Raw genomic sequence first — 21366 nt, 5'->3', positions numbered from 1 at the left:
CAGAGGTCTTTGTTTATTTTAACGATTTATTATATTAGTCTATTTATTTAATTATTTGCACCTTTCATGAGTTTGGGCCCCTGACACTCAAACATCCTCTGCACATCCCTGTATATTTGCTGAAATTTGGTCATTATGGTTGTATGGAAGTTCAAGTTTGGTAAAGAGGACTTTAAGCAGGCATCTGCACCACTTTTAAGACATTTAAACTGGTGAAAAGGACTGGGTTGGTTATAATCAAGGGCACAGAGCAGGTAAAATAATGATGTCATCTTGATAATTGCAAAGAGCCCATTTCTTTATTTTTCAACCTATACATAAATCATGTTCAAAATACAGGTTTCAACAAAGATATTAAACATAGCAAACATATAAACATCAGAAACAGCATTGTAGCATTTCCCACAATAACATAAACTGATTATGCTATAAAATGCACTTCTTTGGCCACAGTTGTGATTATTCATTCACAAGAAACATTAAAGGTTTCACAAAGTCATAGCTTTACTATTACTATGGACAGGAAGTTATGTGTTGGACTATTAATTTTTTGGCACAAAACCTGCAGCAAATCTGGTTTGGAGCACTGAATCCTGCCGGCCTACCTTAACTCTGGTCCCAGCAGCAACCTAACCCAACACTTTTCAGCTCATCCTGCTCATTAAATTCTAACGGGAAAGTGGTTTCAGACTTTTGGGTCATTTGGGGCCCATGAGGCTGCAGGGCTGACCATAAATGGGAACAGGTGCGTGTATGGGCGGGGCAGACAGGTACAGGGAGGAAAGACTGAGGACATCAGGGGGACAGCAAGGGGAAGACAGGTCGGGGAGAAAACATGGCTTTGGAGTAATGAAAAGGAGCTGGAGACGGGGGAGTCGTTTGGTTTCTGTTATGAATCACATTTGTGTTTGTTTCCTCCTCCGTACTTGTACCCTCCTTCCTGTGAGGTGGTTTTCAGGAGTAACTTGTCCTTTGACCACTAGATGTCCTCCGCCTCATCAGGACAGCTGCTGGTCCAACTGTAGCCAGGGCTTCTGTTGTTGTCTGTAGCGCTCACACACACACACACACACACACACACACACACACACTCTGAGCGTGTTGGCCACGCCCCTCTCATGAATAATTCATCAGCCACCGTCGCCCGGAGGAGGCTCGTGCCACCGGAGCTCTTCAGACGTCAGCTCGTGCTCACCGGAGGAAGGAAAATACTGGTCACAACATCATCATCCTATTGATCAGCAGACACTGATATCCGGGAATGAATGGGGGACTGGGAAGAGTGGGAATCCGCCTCACCCTCAACGGCTCCGCTGGCGTGTACCGGGGATTCACGAAGGAGAACTCACCGAGGGTCTGATGTTAACCCGACCGTAACCCACCTATTATCTGCCGGTCAGACGTTAAGCTCATCGCCTGTGATTTGAGGGAAAACACACGCTCAGGGTAGGCTTACTATATGTCCCGTGTGTGTGTGTGTGTGTGTGTGTGTGTGTGTGTGCGTGCGTGAGCGAGGGAGGTAGAGATAGATATTGTAGTAAGATGGCTGGTGTGTGTGTGTGTGTGTGTGTGTGTGTGTGTGTGTGTGTGTGTGTGTGTGTGTGTTGTGTGTGCGGAGGCTCCCATCTCCCACAAGCGCAGCCATAATATGAAGGAAATCAATAACATATATCATCTACTAGTAATATTAATAATGATCATTTTCTCACACTAATAACAATAAAAATTTTAGTTAATATTATTGTTGTTGTTTTATAATAGTTATCATGTGGGCCCTGGTAAGGGATGGGATCTTATAATAATCTATAAGATACTGAATTCACCATCTCTGAGTTACTGCAAAAATATTGTAATGACAGTACACTTTAAAATCACCCTTAAATACCACAGAAATATACTTTTTTATATTTTGTCTTCATATTATAGACAATGCTGTATAATACAAACTGTGGCTGACACAGCTTTTGATCATTTAACTTATAATTGCGAGCAACAAGAGTGGAAAAAGTAGAAAAGAATAAATAAGAGGAGCACAGGTTGCAGGCAGGAATAGACGAACTGTGTGTCTGTCTGTGTGTGTCTGTGTGTGAAAATGATTACTTCCCCTGCCCTTAGCTGTCTCCCGTTGTCATTTCTCCCACATTTTGTGCACATTTCTAATTCCTGTTGGTTGGATGCTGGATGTGTGTTTGAGCCAGCTGGTGGTTAACAATTGCTTTGGCAAAGAACAGAAATCCTCTGGGATTACCTCTCACAACACTATGTCATTTATTAATCTACATATTTGTTCTGGCACTGAGTGTGTGTGCTGGTTATTTATGCAGGGTCAGTTCTATCTATCAGTACAGTACATCTTGTTATACAATGAACCCATGACATCCCTGCTAACTTACCAAAAGGTCAGGTGTCTTGCACCAGCCATACTGCAAAACTGTCAGCCCTTGTCTTCCCTTTTCTGCAGTGTGCTGCACTTTCAGAAAAATTAAATATATGAAAATGTCTAATTATCATTGGTTGGCATACCAAGAGTGTAGTATGCTAGCAATGGATGTTGTGGGTTCCATCAAAAGAGTAAGTGGAGCTAGGTGATAAGGGAACATTGGAGAGGGTCTGCTGAGGGTGAATAAGAAACTTGGACATTTCTTGTTATAGCCAATGTCACTAACATGTTAAGATGTTGCTTGTTCTTAGAGGTTATATAACCATTTACATTCAGAGAGAGACAAAGGGGTTCAGAACCCTTCTAGGCCACATCCTCCTGCTGATGGTGAAGAATAATAATATTTCATTATTACAATGAAAATAAATACTCTTTAATATTATCTATGCATCAGAACAGTTATGTTAAATTTAAATTATTTTGGGAGCGTTTTGTCTTTAGTTAATTGAAAACCTACAGAGAGACAGGACACAAGGGCAGAAGGGCTGGAAATTGGGCCATGGATGGAGTGCGACGTGGTAATGTGGTATGCGCCTTAAAGCCAAACTACCTGATAAATTTTTATATTTAAATTAAGCCAAAGGTAAAAATACTGTACTATAGGTATGCTTTACCATGAGCTTGCCTAACAGAAGGTGGGGAAAGGTACAGATTCCCTGAGCAAGCAGGGACTGCAGCCAGGGACAGTGTTAGGCACAAGAGTGGGCTGAGCAGGCTGAGGAACCTGTCATGGAAAGACTGGAACTGGTGGCTGGAGCAGCCAAAGGAGCACTCTTCTTCTGTGATGGAGGCGCCAGACAGGGTAGAGGAAGTGAATCGGCTAGTGCCTTTGGCCCGGTGGTGCTTTCTCTCTTCTGGCCAGAGTTTGGGCTTTGAGCCTTGCAGCATGGTTCTCTGCCTTCTCTAGGACATCAGACATCTACTAAGCAGTCAGTACACAGATCTTTGTGGTGTTCCTCTTGCTTGTGTTGGAGGTGAAGCTGATCTCAGCCAGGACGTAACAGGAAACTAGGTGTCCTGTTATTCAGCATGATGCCAGGGGATGGGTGAGGTTGAGAGAAGGACATAGAGGGGCAGATGGTCCTGGGGGTGGGGGCAAATAGGGACAGAGCCCAGATGGCATGACCTGGGACCAGTCAATGGCCGTTGGGTCCAGAGGGTAGAGGCCACACCTCCTGAACCACTTTAATCCTTTAGTCTCTTAGAACCCATGAAAACTCCCTCTTGGAAACCAAGTAAGAGTGTCTCACTGCCAACAGATCTCCTGTAAGACAACAGAAATCTGCTGTCCAAAGAAACTCATATTGAGATCCTGCATTGTGTAAAATGTATGGTGGCAGGCTTAGAAGAATGACACCTTCCCTCTGTGCCACCCAGACCAGCCCCAGGCAGGACTGGTGTCCATGACAAACACCAGCAGGCGTGCCTACACAGTGGACTCCAGGAAGTCCTTTTACTTCCCTAACTTCCTAAACTCCCCATCTATGTCCGCAGCCGGCAACTCCCCATAGGAGGACCCTTGTTATAGCGGATATCCCCCCATATGATAAAAGGTGGAACATCCTCTAGAGCAATGCTGAAACTGCAGCTCATCGCAGTTGTAGACTTGACAGCGCTTCTTCCACAACCTGTGCTCCAAGGGTGCAGTCAGAAATCAGGAATACTTGATGGGCACCCTCTTGTTCTAGAAAGTCCTACCATGGTTCATGATGTAAGGGGACTGGGCAGTAGGGCAATGGTGGTTCCACACCTATAGTTGATCCACCCTATCTTTTCAAACACAGTCTCTAGTGTATCTGTGTGGTGGAGGATGTATATGGCCAGTGTGGGCAAGACCTGATGCTTTGTCAGTGGAAACCCATGACTGCCAGAACACAAACAGTACTTCAAGTACTTCATGTTATGGGCTGAGAAGTCTCTTTTGACCATAGACACAGCCAGAGTAGTCTCACTTCCACAGTAAGCCTGCTTGCTTCCACCTCCTGTATGGCCTGTCCAATGGCCTCCCAGGTCTTCCTCTCCCTCTTTCTATTTTCCCAGATGTTAGGCATTAGAAAATACATATCAGTATATTTCAAAATACATGTAAAATTAGATTTAAAGGCACACTTCATGTTTTGAATTAAGTTAAAAGGGTCACCAATTGATGCATTACCATGCATAGACAGATGGATTGTGTATTTACCACATGCATAAGCTCAAATATATTTACCTGAGACCAAAGCAGCATTAAAATTTCTATACCCAACTTTTCTTTCAACAACTTGATACTATTGTAAAGGAAATAAGCCTTGTTTGTCATATGCACACCCTACCTACCTTGTCTTGTCGTCTCCTTTCTCTTCTCTGGCTTTCTTTCTGCCTGTTCTCTATATTTTCATACAGGAACATACAACACCAGAGCACAAAGTTTAATTCCAGATTTATTGAGGTAGCCTCTATGGCCTTCAACACATGCATTCATGCCCACACCAAACTGTTTTTTGTTATTCATTAACCCTGAACCAGCCACTTTTGAGGAAGTTGGACATGCCTTAACATTTTTATATACTGTATTTCAACTGTCTAAAACACACAGATCCCAAAGTTATATCCATATCTGTATATTCAGAACAAACTCAGCACCAATAATCCGAGAATATTACAAGTGTCATTAACCTATTTTTTGTTAAATATCAAACATAAACACACACATTTTAAAAACCTATTTTCTGAGGTGCTGAGTTATTGTTTAAAAAAAAGCAAAAAAAAAAAACACATTATAAACAAGATGTTTGACTTCTAAACCTTGTAAACAGGTGCTGGCCACACATAGGCAGTGTTTTTGATTGATGTTTTTTTTATCAGTATGTGAAGGCACTGCTACATAATTTACATAATAAAATAATCTAAATAAATAATCTAAAAAAGCTTTCTTTCTTCCTTTTTTTTTTTTGGAGTGGGAAAGACTTTTGGACCCCACCGTATTACAGCAGCCATGAAACATATGAACAAGTATTTTGATTTTTTATACCTAACAAATGCATTACAGTAGCTTGCACTAATGAGACTAATTGTCACAACCTCCATGAGTCTGATTAAGTTGGCTCCAATGATATTCCTATCTTATTGCGTATAGCACACAATATTACGTTAAAGGAACCTGATATGATGATGAAACACAAAATAAATCATCATTGAGAGGGCTACTCTGAACATTACTGCATCACTGTATCACATTTTTTTTTTATTACACTATCTAACCTTAGCTTATAGGTAATGACTTTGCTGTTTTTTCTTTGTTTGCTGCATCCTGTGTCAGTGTGAAAACAACTCAAATGTGCTGTGGTTTAATTACTAACTAAATGGGCGTTTTTGCCCGTTTTCTTGCCTCATTCTTTGTTAAAATCTTTCCCATGGCAGCAACTGTTTTGTTTCAGACAGCTTACTCCTCTTCCTCCTTGCTTTCGACTACAGATTGTCACATATTATCCTGGATTTTCATTGGCTCGCTACAAAATCAACTCATAAGTGCAGGTTTTAAGCAGTACAGCCAAAACACAGACACAATTTTCTGAGGAAGGACCATTGCACCCTTACTGCTCTCACGCTCACAAACACATGTGAAATTTGACATGGAGTCCTAATTATATGCATAAAAGACGGAAAAACACATTGGACTGGATGTGTCCAACTCAGGACAGCAGCAGTGAGAGGTGGCCAACGCAGGAGACAGTTCTGCTAGATATGTAGTTAGCTGGATATCTAGCCACATAACATATCCATTAACATGTCTACCAAAATACTTGTCTAGCTTGTCTAGTGTCTAGCTACAGTAGCTAGCAAGCAAGGCTTCATATAGGCCTGAAATATAGAAGAACTGCAGTTGTAGTGGTCCCTGTCTTTTTTCCTGAGCCCCTCTGGACTTGCAGAAACATGTCACTCTGACCAGGTTGTTTCTTTGTCACATTTTGTCTCCTCCCGTCCTCTCTCTGGCTTCTTTTCCTAGACAGTGGTGGTGCAGTTGGCTGTAAGATCATGTTAATCTTCTTAACCCTGCAGTTCTTAGTCTAGGTTTAACACCACTCTGATTAAAAGCCCCCCCACCATGTCAGTCATTAGTTTAATAAGATCACTCCCACAGCATCGCTAGTGCTAATTAAAATAAGACAAAGCTGTGCCATGGTTACATTATGAGACAATGTTTTTCTGATTTTTTTTTTTAACATAAATTCAGTATTAGATCTGACACTTTATACATTCACATGCCAAAATAAATATATTCTTAAATACATTTTCAGGTTCACTCCAATCTTGAGCCCAGTGCAGTAAAAACAAGTGATAGGATATGTATCACAAAGTAGTGTGATAACCTACAGAAACATAATCCATGGTGCTAATGTGCAGTGCCTGTGTGTGAGCACAATTCATCACTCGGACTTCCTGTGGGAAGAACCTGTCTTGGAAATGGGCAGTGCATGATTTAATACCCTGCTATCATTTTCCATATAGCACGGATGAGTGAGTGTGGACCACCTGACTGATGTCCTCGATGATCTTCTGAGATTTCCATATTACAGTAGCTAATGCACCTATCATAGTGCTTTGTGTGCCAATGGTTTTTTAACCTGTCCTTTAGCAGTTTGCAGTCCTAAGCAGTTGTCATGATCCCACTGTGGCAGTGATAAAAGTTATACACACAACTGGAAATATACAAGGAATCATAATCTATCAGCAGGGATGCAGTGACTTGCATGTAAATGTAGATAGAAGAAATGGGAAACACTGCAGTGCAATGTAAACTGTGTAAACTGTGTAAACTAGGAAGCTGAAGAATGAAACAGGAAAACCCCTGGACAGTGTATTATAATTATGCATTTAATAATTATTACTATGTAACTGTTGAAGGTTTTAATTGTTATTTAAGTTGGATCAGATTATGTGATATTGTTGTGGCTGTAGTTCAGTCCAATGTAACATCACCACAGCAAAATGCACAATCAACAGTAGTAAAAATAAAACATGAACATTAATAAGTATGGTAAATGATATTTTTATCACAGCCATTTGTTTTCATCCATGTTTTTTTTGTTTGTTATGTTTTGTTTGTCAGCAGGATTAAGCAAAAACTACTGAACCCATTTACACCAGACTTGGTGGAGGGTTAGAGAGTGGGCCACAGAAGACCCCATTTAGCTCTGGTGCAGATCCGGTTAAGGAGGCGGATCCAGGAAATTGTTTTTATCACTTTCTTTAACATTGCAGGATATGGCAGTTTTTACAAATTTTCATCAATTTCCCAATGTATGAATTTCTATGTAAAAAAAATCAGACATGTTATGGTGTTGAGATCTATGAGTTTGTATGATTTGGTGCAGATCCAGATAATAATCTGAATCAGGTGGAAGAAATGCTGATTCTGCATTACACACACAGTTGTATTAGTGGTAATATGTGGCACCAGCAGCATTTAGGAATGCTTACATCAGTATTTCATTCAACATGCAACTAGTAAAATTACACAATAACAATAGCAGTTGCAACATAGCAATGAGACAATTCATACAGCTGTGTGAACTGTATCCTGCTTACGTCCCAGACTACTTCCTTTTTCCTTTTTATTTCTCCATTATAAGATAGAGACAGACGTGTAGGATTGCTCGGCCTTGGCTCTCTACTGAGCCTCACTCTAGTATTACATTGTACAGGTGTTTGTATTTTTCTCATTCCACCATCTTTCCTATCTCCAAGTATTCGTATAACAACTGGAGAACAGCAGCAGCATCATTAAGGTTAGTAGTTTTCTTACTATATTGAATCCTCTTGTTTGGTTATGTGGCTGTTTGCAGCTGACAGGTGAGCCTGTGAGTTTTTGGTCATTGTAGAGGTAAGGCAACAGCTTTTTACAGCCGGCAAACAGTCTCATCTTTGTTCGTAATTTATATTTTTCTACAGTGTAGAACCTAAAATACTTCCACACACTGCCTCTCGGCTGTGTATGTGTTGTGATAATCAGCATGGCTTTGCTTGTTAGTGTCGTCAAACTTTATTTATCAGTTAAGTTCGCTAACATGATATATGTTGATAGGGCACGCAATAGGTCAAGTTTAATTTTGTCCTCTGCTGGACCACAACTACTTTAGTTGGTGTGTTGTGTTTATAGACTTAATTTGAGCATGTCATTACATTTCAATGATTTGATTTTTAACCACATTGAAATAAAAGTTCAAATTTCAAATAAAAAGTGACAGATCTAGTTCAGACCCAGCGTCAGGGTTTTAGCCAGAGTGCGTGACTTGTGACAATGACCCAATAAAACAAATTGCCCAATCACTCCAATCTGCCTGCAGTCGGTAAAAATCAAGGGCAGAATCAGAGCTGTTAACAGTTTTTTCTTTTAGATTTTCCTTCAGATTTTATCAGCTGCATCAGTATTTATTTCCTGAGATCGCCAGACTACATGAAACTGTAGAGGGTGGGTGATACGACGATCTTATATCATGGACGATCATTCTTTGTCATCATATGATCATATGATCTACTTTTCTAATGATCACAAAAGGTGCAATATTTAGATATATAGATATTCGACTTTAAAAGTTCAATCACTGCCAACCAGCCCATTGGTAATTGTTAAGCAGCTAGCCCATGAACTGCAGCGGGCAACGGCAGTCCTCGTTCTGCTCTGGAGGCTCAGAGAGCTTGGAGTAGTGACACAGGTACCAGTTCTCTCCCGGAGCAGAACAAGAACCACTGTGACCAGCTCCAGTCCAAGTCGGTGGAGTTACAGTACGCCCAAGGAACAAGAGAGAGAAACACTAGGCGGGACGAGGCAGGGCTAGCTGGTCAACAGCGACAGAATTTTCAAATTAAAGAACTTACATAAATCCCCTCATAAATAAGTACCATCGCTGTCCAAACGAATACTCCATATGAGCTAAGAAAAAAGTGTGATTGGTTGCAGCACGATTCATGAAAAGAAGACAGCATTGTGGGCGAAGAATAGCGGCGAGCAGACAAACATCAGAAAGAAGCATCCAAGCGGCGGAAGAATATAAATCACAACTTCCACTCAGGACTTTCACAGTAAAATCAGAGCAGAAACAAGATGCTGATCATGATGAAGATCATGGATTGGGATTCTACTCGAAAGACTGCCACATGATCTTTTGGTCAGATGGCCCACCACTAAGCTGTTGTTACGTAGTCAACGTGCACTTCAAACCGATGTCTGTATGCTCAGCCACAGTTGGTTTGCTAGAGAGCGAAAATTACAACATGAAATGTGATTTGCAGCAAATTGGACTCATTTTCTAAACACAGATTAGTTATGAAGTTGGAGCAATGACTAGAAAAGTGTGAGTGGGCCCATTTAGTTTCCCAAAATGTAGGGAGGACATGTAGGACAATTTTCATCAAAGTGAAATCCCAACTCACAAAGTGTCATCTCGTCAAATCACAAACACTGGCACCTGTGGACACTGAGGCCTGCAGTGTGAAGTTTCCTCATTAAGCTTTCAATCACTTCAAAGAGTGTGTAAGAGAAAATCATTTACAGCATGAAGAAAGGGTAAAGGGTGAGCGTATCAGTTAGCCCTTTGTTTGTTTATCTACAGGAAACTCTTTTTTGAGGCTGCATACACACACACACACACACACACACACACACACACACACAAACTCACTCTTCCTGTATGTGGGCAAGCTGAGGGAGTCCTGAGCGATTGCAGGAAGTCAGGACTTGCTTCTCTGGGGAAGAGAGATAAGAGTCTGGTGTGTGTGTGTGTGTGTGTGTGTGTGTGTGTGTGTGTGTGTGTGTGTGTGCGCGCGTGTGCGTGTGTGTGGAGAATCTGTGTGGGCTCAGTTGAAGGCAAGGCCATCTGCACTCCGCTATTGCTAATAACTAATACACATACCAACACACAAGCCTAGTCAAGCACACCAGTGCTGTGCGTATGCTCTGGGTCTTGTGTGTGTAGGTGTGTTTTTGAACAAGTTGTGTGAGTGATACTGGTGATTTCCTCTGCTCATAGGAAGCTGCGACTCTTTGTGCGGTTGTTAAAAAGGGAAATCCCTTTGAGGTGTTGGAGAAAAGAGGGCAATCAGTCAGTGTAAATCCCAGGTTGATCCGAAGGAGAAGCAGGGAGAAGGGCCAAACACTCCTCGGATCATTGCAGAATCCTCATGAGAAACTAGTGCAGTTCTCTCTGCTGTATAAACACACATAGACAAATAATAGAGTTTACCTGGGAACAGGTAGAACAGGTAGGATCATTTGAATTGAATTTGCATCAGCAAACTTCTGAACTCTGAATACAGCTCCAGTAACCAGTAATTTGCATTATTAAATTATGCATCTCCTGATCTGATGCACTGATCTCCCCAGGCCTACGGCCTTTCTGTGTGGAGTTTGCATGTTCTCGCCGTGCCTCTGTGGGTTCCCTGTGGGACTCCGGCTTCCTCCCACAGTCCAAAGACATGCATGTTAGGTTGACTGGTGACTCTAAATTGGTGTGAATGTGGGTGTGTCTGGTTGTTTGCCTCTATGTCAGCCCTGTGATAGACTGGCGACCTGTTCCCTGCCCTCGCCAAATGTCAGAATGCATTCTCTCCAGCTCCCCCATGGATAGATGGATAATCTTAGAACTAACTGCAGGTTACAGTTGTTTCTGGCATAGAGCAACAAGACTAGTGAGTGCTCTCACACATGCACTGCAGCCCTGATGTGCACATACACACTGTACCCTGGCACCACCCCTCACCTAAACCATTATTTACCAGTATATCCAGTAGGGGAGAATGCATCAGACACTGACAGGACAACTCTGAACAACGTCTATAGTGCATATGAGAAAACTGTTTGAGTGTCTCCAGTCATTCCAGTGGCTCTGTGAGGCAGCACTCAGGGACAGTGCTGCATTGGAAACATTAGCATGCTATTATGCTCACAATATCAATGTTAACATCCGAATGTTCAACACATAAAATGTTCAACAGCACGCTAACACACGAACCTACAATGGTAATCCGGAGACAAGGTCAAAGTGTCAAGATTTGTTCCAATCCATCAAGAAGATGTTGAGATATTTCAGGTAAACATCTAAATCACCAAAGCAATGCAGATTAATTTCATGGCAATCTAATAGTTGAGACATATATATATATATATATATATATATATATATATATATATATATATTTTAAAGTCCTTTAAAATGTCCTTTAAAAAAAGTCATTTAAACCAATATGGTTGTTGTTTGAAATATCAGGGTATTTTGTGATTTAAAGAAAGAATATTAATCTCCTTTAGTAAACTGAATAACATTTTATTGACTGTGTTTTTTTGTTTTACACTTATTCAAACAAAAATATTCACATCTACTGATGACTAACCTATAGCCAACACCCTTTTGAGGAAAATTCAAAATTGGCAAAACTCATTTTTCCATGTAATTTCTTACATAAGAGGAGATATTGAGCAATATTTGTAATTTTAAGTTACTGAATTACTGTGTTTTAAGTGGTAAAATAAATTCAAATAAGTAGATATTTAGATAATGTATATAATGACAATTGGAGCCTAATTATAAAGTAAGCATGTCAGTTGGTAACTGGGTCGTCCATCTGTGCTGTCTGTGTGTGATCGGGTTTGCAACACTGCTGAATAATGTGACTTTACCACACGGGGTTTAATCATTTTAACTTGTCAATACCACACAAATATACCCACAAATAGAGGACCAATGCAGTGTAGGACCATGTTCCCAAATTGATTTGTCTGTTTGAAATTAAACAAAGAACTTCGAACGTGGCTGCAGTACCTGAACTGGACAGATGTGTGAACTGTATGGTGATAGTTTGTTTTCGGAATAGCCATCGGAGTGTAAAAGGAACCGTGTTATTTGTCTATGTGAGGGTTTAGTTTGTATGATGAGCAGTAGCTGAGCACTCAGTGGAGGATCAACTGAACTTATTCTTCTGTATCTTTATGTTGCTCTCAAATGTGGACAAAGCTCCTCTGTGTTTGTGTGTTTAAGAGAAAAAGTTAGAGGAGGTCAGATGGAGCAGTAACTGACAACAGATGGTGTGTGTGTGTGTGTGTGTGTGTGTGTGTGTGTGTGTGTGTGTGTGTGTACTTCTGTCTTTGTGAGAACCTGTCTGGCTTAAATACCATAGTGAGGACATTTTAACTGGTCCTCACAACTTTGGTATGGTTTCGCATTGAGTTATGACGTTTAAAATTTTGCTAAGAGGCCAGGAAATGCATTATGTCAATGAGTGGCCTCACAAAGATAGAAGTACAAGTGTGTGTGTGTGTGTGTGTGTGTGTGTGTGTGTGTGTGTGTGAAAGAGAGGGAGAGGGAGAGAGAGAGACATGCAAACACCACACTTATCTCTCTTTCTCTCTTTCACACATATGGACAAACACTCACATGAATGAGCTTCTCACCATGTCAGCTCTGACTCACAGTTACTGGCAGCAGACGGCCATGAGTAACTCACATCAGATTCTTCATTTCCCACATCTCTCCTCAATTTGGTTTGAACTTTAAGCCTTTTTTTACATACAATACAGTAAGAGTGCACAAGTTCAATTTCCATTTGCTCACACTGCACTTTTTTTTATTTATTTCAAAATGCACAATCAGAGAAGAAGATTTTTCTGGATCTTAAGTCACCTGGTGTGGGTGGTGACAGGTTCACCATGTGATCACTCGCTACCTTCTATTTACATAGAAACTAGTTTTGTTCTGCTTTGAACAAATATTTTACTGTGATATTTGTTCAGTGTTGCAGTAAGGACTCAAAAGTGTGGGACAGGCGCATTTAGATGGCAAAATCATATAAATGATGAGTAAGGAAAAAATAATATTTTTAATATGGCGCAAAGTAAAATCTGTATGAAACTATTTCATTTGAAATGATGTCATTATAATTTCATTAACTAATTTTATGTGTCTCAACATCGAGACCACAGTTGTGGGAATTTTATTGAATCACATTTCTTAATATAATTATTATTTTAATATCAAAATGTGTGATGACAATGTGTTTATATATTTCAAGCATCATCTGATAAACTTTAAAATCAATCCAAAATTTGACTGCAGGGTCTAAAAAATGCCTGAAACGGGTGGCCCGATGGCGGAATGGTTAGGGCGCATACCACATGCTCTTAGCAGGCGAGTGCCGGTTCGACTCCCGACAGGCCCGACTCTTTCCTGCGTGTCATTCCCCCTCTCTCTGCCCCTCTCCTGTCACTCTCCACTATCCTGTCAATAAAGGCAAAAAATGCCCTGTAATTACAGAAACACCAATTATATATATATATATATATATATATACAATAATATAGAGTAATACCTGCATGCAAAACAACATTCCCCTGGATACTAATTAAGTTTAAGTTTTGTTACTGTAAGTAACAAAAAAAAAGTCCTGACTGTGAAATAACAATACACATGCAGCCAATAACATAAGATATTAACCACAATATAGACAGAGTCTGTTGCCCTTTATTACAGATGCTAGACTCTCACACACGCCTACAGTTTCTAGTATAATTAGTGCTTAATCCTCATTACCTGTGGTATGGCATCACACTATTGTTATTAGCTCTTTTTCAGATTAACATTCATTAATTCATATTTTTATTCAAAGAATGGATGAATTGATTATGTGTAATGTGAAAGTTGTAACTGACAGAGACGAGATTTATAGCCCCTGGTATCAGGTGTGTTTTCAGTGAGAGGCAGAATGAGCTTTCTCCTGATGGGGTAACTGAAGCAGCGATTATAGTAGGAAAATTAGCAGCCTACGAGACTGATGTTATTAAATGACAGTCTTTTGGAAATGTATTCATAGATATTAAATTGATTAAAACATTTTGTTAATTTATTGCCCAGTTGGCTACAGAATGTTTTAATGTTGGTGCAGCAGGTGAAAATAGGACTTAGGATAGATTTGTCTCTGAAGCGTATAAACAAATTTTTTAGGTTTATGCTACTTCTGCATCCATTCCTAGAACATCATTATTATTATTATTATTATTAGTAGTAGTAGTAGTAGTAGTAGTAGTTGTAGTAGTAGTAGTAGTCCTATATTGCGGCTCTCTTCCACCACTGCTGTGTGTTCATTCATTGAATTCATTGATTGAATTAACTGACTGGTTACACTGCGTGGCTAAGAGTGCGGCAGTGCCTGTCCAGTGACGTCTTTGACAGTCAGCCACCCTGAACTCATCACACTCATGTACCATGATAATTTGGTCACTTCATTTGGTGAAGGCACACACACACGTACTACCCTCAAATTCCACAAACGCCTTCATTCATGTTTTGTTTGTTTTTACTCCAGTGGTTCCCAACCTTTTCAAACTCATGGCTCACTTGAAAATCTCAAAATTGTTGGCGGCCCACATTCGACCCCATAACAATACAAGTATACAAGGTGGTCCAGCAGCAAAGTGGTCCAGCCAGCAGCAACTTAAAAGTTCCAAAAGTTCATCACTTATGAACGGTGATAGGCCTATCGGCCAATGAGAGGAGTTTTTTAAACATCTTAAAGCTGTTAAAGATCATTTTGTTTTAAAAACATTATTTAGATCATTATATTTTTTCACCAAAACTGTACTGTTTTGCAAATGATATGTCGGCCCACTTGCAGTACCTTTGCAGCCCACCAGTGGGCCCCAGCCCACAGATGGGAACCAATGCTTTACTCTTTACTTTGTCTTACGTTTATCGTACATTTTTTAACCAGCTGACGTGATCACAGTAAAAAAGCTGCACTCTGATTATGATGCTGTTTACCCAGAAACAAAAGAATGTTACTTTAAAAGCTCTTAATTTATTTGTGCAGGGTCACATTTATGTTGCAATATGAAGATGAAGCTTCAGATTGTCAGAAATCACTTTTGCATAATCTGTTGTTGGCAGTAGGTCCGAGCTGCTGTTTTCGACTCTGTACATCCCAGACAACAAGAAGTTTCCTCTGAGGAAAACTCAGGAAGCATCATGACGGGAAAACCCCTGTGTTTACAGGAGATGAGAGTAGTCAGTGTGATTGGCCACGATGGTCACAACCTCTAATGTGTATTAATGTATTCTAGCTGATTCCACCCTGTTTCTAAGTGCTCCACAAATGCACCAGACGAAAGTACCAAAATACACTTGGCAGGCCCCCAGCACACTGGGCAGAGCACACTTGATGACAATCTGCGCCGCGCCACCAGGTTCATGAAAACAGAACCTAGTGTGTCTAAAATGTTGTGTTTACAGCCCAAGTAGCCAAAAATCAGTACTTACTATAAAAAACTGTGCCTGTTCTGTTTTTTCTGTTTTTTTCTTTGATGCCTTTGGTTTGATTTACTTCAGTGGTCCTTAGTTGCTTCTGTTGATCTGTTTTAATTCAGATTGATTACTTTTCTTTTAGATAGTTGTGTCTTACAGAAGGCTTGGATGGAAAAGACTAATAAGCTGTTTCATTGTTTTGAACGGACCTTGAAGTAACACAATAAAAAATAAATTGTGACTGAATCTACTTATCTGCATGTAAAATGAGAATGAGGAATGAAAAGTTTGAGAGTTTTGATTCATTTTTATACTTTTGCATGTTCATTTTATACAGTAGTTATATACTTTTATATTATTTAGTCTTACCTTACCTGCCTTTTGCTTTATTTATATAGGTTCTTACAGTTTTTTTACAATTGTTTTCACACTCTCACACTCTCTCACACACAAAGGAGTTTTGCTCCATTTTCTCTGCCACTGTCTAATTTATCTTCTGAGCATTTGCATAAGAACCCAACATATACCGACATTTAATGTATTTGCTGCAGTTGAGTCAGGAGCATGTGGTTGTGTGTGTGTGTGTGTGTGTGTGTGTGTGTCTGTGTTTGTGTCTGGATGCTTGTCATTAAGGATTAGCACACTGACACACATTGCATATGTGGGAATAAGACGACATCTGGCCGCTGTGACTAGAAGCGTCAGTGGGGCTGTTCCTCAGAAGAGGATTATGTTTGTTCCTGGATGAGCTGTGCAGATAGTTTGGAGATATCTGCAGCTCAGTCTGGTTGTACCAGGAATGAACATTTATTCTATTTCAAGATTTTTGATTCTTTGTGTTTCTAGAAATAGTTAAAACACAGAAGGTCAAAACGCACCGCCATCACATGGTGTGTGTCAACACAGCCGTCCCTATTATTTTCTGTGTGGGTATGTGTAGTGTGGTGTGTGTCGACATGCCACTGTCCTATTTCCAGCCTCGCTGCCCTTGAAAAAAACACATTTTCTTCCAGAGAAAAGGCTGTTTTGTACGTGCGGCTCAGCTTCCCTCTCCTCACCTCTTCCTGTGTCTGTCTCTCCTGTGTGGACAATGGATAAGGAGAGGCAACCTGTTGAGGTCAAGCAATATAAAGACCTGTATGACCCACAATCATGTTATTACAAAGACAAAAAAGATTTTCTCTGGTGAGCCACCGGTCTGGAGATTGGCAATCAAGTTGAAGTAGTCGGTGTCCACACACGGTTTTAGGTTAATGTCTGCACGTTGTCCTGGTCCTGGTGGCGGACTCGAGCACTTGACGCACCTCATATGATTCACTGCCGCACCAGATATAAAGTGTTTGTTTGCTGACAACAGTGGCTTTTCTGACCGGTCAGTCAGCCACACACTGTGTAGATTACACAAACATACACACGCAACGCACACATCCTTGTTTCCTGTGTTCGTCGGGGCCCGTCATTGAGGCCCTGGCATAAGAACGCGTCTCCGTGTGCATCTCGATAGATCTCACTTTCCTGCTTCCTCTGTCAATGTGTGTGTGAGAGAGAAGAGAGGGGGTGGGGTCAAGGAGGGGTAGAGCGAATCAATGGCTGCTCACAGCTCTACAATGAAATCAGGTTTAAACCATTTGAAAGAGTAAAATATTTTCGGTTCACTATGTTTCATGATAAACAGAGGACGTTAGTTGAGCAGGCGGTCCTTCAGTGTGGCCCAGGACACATTTGCGTTCACACTGCTAAAAGAACGTGTCCACAATGTGGTCCAGACCACCACTGACTGTGGTCGGAGTGATCGGAGCTCATATGCGTCCTCAGTGCGTCTTGTGTGCGTTCACACCTGAATTTAGAGCTGTCCTGTCTGAACAGGGATAATGAATCCCTATCCACTCGCCCTTAGCTTAACCATCACAACTCTAACCCTGAAACCTCTGTCTCTCTCTCTCTCTCTCTCTCGCTCTCTCTCTCTCGCTCTCTCGCTCTCCTGTGGGACTGTGAATCACCTGTATCTGACAGTGAGGCAGCGCATTTATTCAAAAACACTTTATTATTTATGTATATCTTGTTGTTAAATGCTGCTACACTGTGGTGCAACATGTACAATATACATATATATATTTTCAGTGTTACAATGTAACTGCTGCTCCAGGACCTCAGTGGAGGTGCTGTGAATATAATCTCTACTATTTTTTTTTCAATTTATTGATATTATTTATTGTGAATTTGTTTCTTGAGCTCCACAGGGGGCTGTCCCGTCCCCTTTTCTCTTTATTGTGTATAACAGAGAGTCCTGCCACCTACAGAAGTTCTGCAGGTGTTGGATGCATCAGGGGAGAGGATGTGTCAGAGTATCAGAGGGTGGTGGTCAGTTTCGTGGACTGGTGTAAGCTGAACCACCTGCAGCTCAGCATCAGCAAAACAAAGGAGCTGGTGGTGGACTTAAGCAGATCCAGAACTCCTGCTGTCCCTCGATGGTAAATACCTGGGTGTCCACTTGGACAACAAACTGGACTGGACCAGCAGCTCTGCGGGTCTCTACAGAAAGGGCCAGAGTCGGCACATTTTCCTGCAGTGGCTCCAGTTCTTCAAAACCTGCACGCACGCAGGAATGGTTTTATGAGTCTGAGATGGCCAGTGTCCTTTTCTACACTGTGCTTCACACTGGCCTGAATGTCATTAGCAAGCAGTCTGATTACTGCTGGGAAGAAGCTGCTCCTGAACCTAGTTCAGGGTGTGCTGATCATCTGTAGCCCCTTTTACACAGCCTGTCCAAAGAGGAAATGTTGCACCTTTATTCTGCATCACCATCCTGTGTAAAAGGAGGGGCGGGGTCATTGTTGTTTCACCTTTAAGCCGTCAGTGGATGATGTCTGTGTAGAAGCTAGAGCCAGCTCTCTGGGACAGATGCCAACATGCTGTTGTGTTACGTCAGGCCTCTGATTCTGGCACAACACTGGCCTGCTATCTAGAACCACACACGGGGGCGGCAGTATGCCAGCTTTGTTAGGTTCAGTGTAATCAAGCAAACGTTGAATCTTCTTAAAGGCAATACAGCGGGATCTCTGTGTGTTCCTCCACCTGAACAGAGAGTGTTCTGGAGGATGGAGGTCTCTGTGAATGGACTGTGCTTTATTCCTGCAGTGAGTACAGAGTCTCCATGGAAGGAAGACTCTCTGCACTTTTAACAAGAGTTTTCCTTGTGTGGGACACACAACAAGAAAGAAAAGTGATCCCTCTGGTCAGGATGCATCCAGGATGAGTCCTCCATAGGCCTCAGTGAGGGGCTGACAGCACAGTCCCACTTTTTTCAGCTGCCTGATGTGGAGATGGAACAGTTACTGTGTATTTCCATGGTTAATTACTGTGGTTAATTTGACTCACAGCAACGTGGGTTTGTTATTTGTCATTGAAAACATGGCAAAAGACAGTGACAGAGCTCCTCCGAAGATTTTTCAGCCTACTAATACTTTTTTACACCAAAGTTAGTGAGTGTTAACCAAAGGTGATTGGTTTTAAGGTGATCAGTGACTAGTAGCATTAATTCACCAAACACCAATCACCTATTTTTAATGAAAATTGGCTGATCATGATTGGCAGCCAATCAATTGAGGCATCTCTAATCTGATCACACGTACACAGAGCACACGCAGAGACACAAAATAATAATAATCATAATCATAATCATAATATAATAATAGTACATTTTCTTCTCCCTTGTTTACAGAGCACACAGCAAACCCAGTACTGCTACTGTTCCCTCCTCATCTGTGACACAGATGTGTTGGACATGTTATTATTTCAATGTTTACATGCCAACGTTCACTTGGTGAAATGATTTCAGTTTGTCTGTTACTACTTATTGAACATTTTCAGCACATTTCAAAATCACCGTGATAATGCTGATGTCTGTGATCAGTTTAGTCACTGTAACCATGACATTACATTTTTATATTGTTTCATCTCTAGCCTGATGAAATGCAGCCACTGCTGAGTGCTTCAGGCCGTGGTTGCGGTGTTAGCTGAGCAGCTCAGGCTCCTGGAGATGTGTTAGTCCACCCTCAGTCACTCTCATTGATTGATAGCCGTTTCCATCATCAGGGTGGAAGTTGTCGACTACGTCATTCAATTTGCAGATTGACGACACAGAATCCGGCCACATGTTAGGTTTTGACCTAGTCTTGTTTACTTGCTTATTGACTACACTTAACTGTGTCACTCTTATGGTGTGAACACAAGCTGCACGCTCAAAACCCACATGGAATCGCGATGAAGTGTAGAATAGGTAATAACAGCTTGTGTCTTATTATTTGTCTTACACTGGGTGTTCACTTTTGTCAGGAAACTGTAGCTGCCTCTTGTCATTCAGTGACATAGACCCCACACACAGGAGGTGAAGTTTCAGGATCTTTATTTGTTCTCCATCCACACGTCTTTTGTTTTGAAATCTCTCATGAGACGTTGAGTACAAGGTCCTCTGGAGGACACGCACACAGAGCAGGCTGAGACAGGAGAAAAATGATAAACCTGCTGCTGTAATCAGCGGCGGGCGACAGAGGGCGACAGAGGTCAGTGGTTACTCACACTGTGACACCTGGTGTGTTTTCAGTGACAGTGTTAACCCTTATATTATTGGCTCAGTCAGACCATATGTGCATGGATGCTTAGATCTCTGTGTTTCTTTAACTCAACCACAGTAACACACAGTGACACAAGAAGACATTTTCTCGACGTTTGTCTCAGTGATTTGAGTGTGTCTGTGGTAGAATAGTAATTTTCTGCTCTGATGACCAGTGAGTAATTGACTTAATTAGAGAGAGGGAAAGGGAAGGTGGGGGGTACAGTCTGGAATTTGGTTTTCAGATCATCTCTATTTTTATCTATTGTACTGTGAATTTGGTCTTTGCAGAATTTCCTTGGTCAGGGACTTTAATCAGGTGAAGGAATATGCATGCATGCTCTGCATGGTCTGCATCTTATTTAAAGACACACAGTTGTGCTCCTCTTCATCTGTGACAATGTACAAACTTTCTCAGGTTGTTGAAACTGTGCATATTAGAGATGTGAATCTTTGGGTCATGATTCGATTCAAAATCGATTCTCGATTCAAAAATTGATACAATGCATAGTCTATTAAGGCAAATTATGGCATCAAAACAATATAGTTTGTATAAGATAATGTGATTTTTAAATAAACTGATTCCAATGACGTAATCACACAAAGGCAAACTTAAGACAAAAGGCAACATTTATTCATGCTGAACTGTGTTAAACCTGTGTTCTCGACTACGCTGTAGGGACGCAGGTCCTTCGAGATAAAACAGGCGATAGATTTAGTTTTAGTTTTTTGGCCCGTTCAGAGTTGGCTGGGAGTTTGTTGACAAATTGGTGTCGTGTACATTGGCTGGCTGCTGGAGGTGGCTGTTGTTCCGCCGTCGCTCCTTTTAACTCTGGGTGGTGACGTGACGTTTGTTTTGCAAACCTTGCATACTGAATGATTCATGTCGAGCTGCTGTGTCCCAGGAAGATAATAAAACCTAAAATGAGTCCAAACTCCTGCCTTCATTGAAGATGGGACTGGCAGAATTTGTTGCTCCTCCATGGCGCCTGCCCCTTCACAGTAGAGTTGTGCTGCGTCTTTTTTTTTTTCCAAGTTGCTGC

General features: G+C 41.2%; 1 protein-coding gene across 1 annotated transcript in view; it reads left to right on the top strand.

Moving 5' to 3' along the window:
• The first annotated feature begins 967 nt into the window (after positions 1-967).
• The window catches only part of LOC139618650 (protein TANC2-like), a 65005-nt gene continuing 44606 nt past the window's right edge, over positions 968-21366 (top strand). The window contains exon 1 of the mRNA XM_071474767.1: positions 968-1446. The gene's annotated coding sequence lies outside the window, so the exon portion shown is untranslated. The remainder of the gene's footprint in view (positions 1447-21366) is intronic.

The sequence above is a fragment of the Trachinotus anak genome, unplaced genomic scaffold, assembly GCF_046630095.1.
Source record: "Trachinotus anak isolate AG129_WGS33_773 ecotype Australia unplaced genomic scaffold, CSIRO_AGI_Tana_v1 ptg000003l, whole genome shotgun sequence".
Taxonomy (NCBI): domain Eukaryota; kingdom Metazoa; phylum Chordata; class Actinopteri; order Carangiformes; family Carangidae; genus Trachinotus; species Trachinotus anak.
The sequence above is the reverse complement of the archived record's forward strand: the minus strand, read 5'-3'. Positions and strand labels throughout refer to the sequence as shown.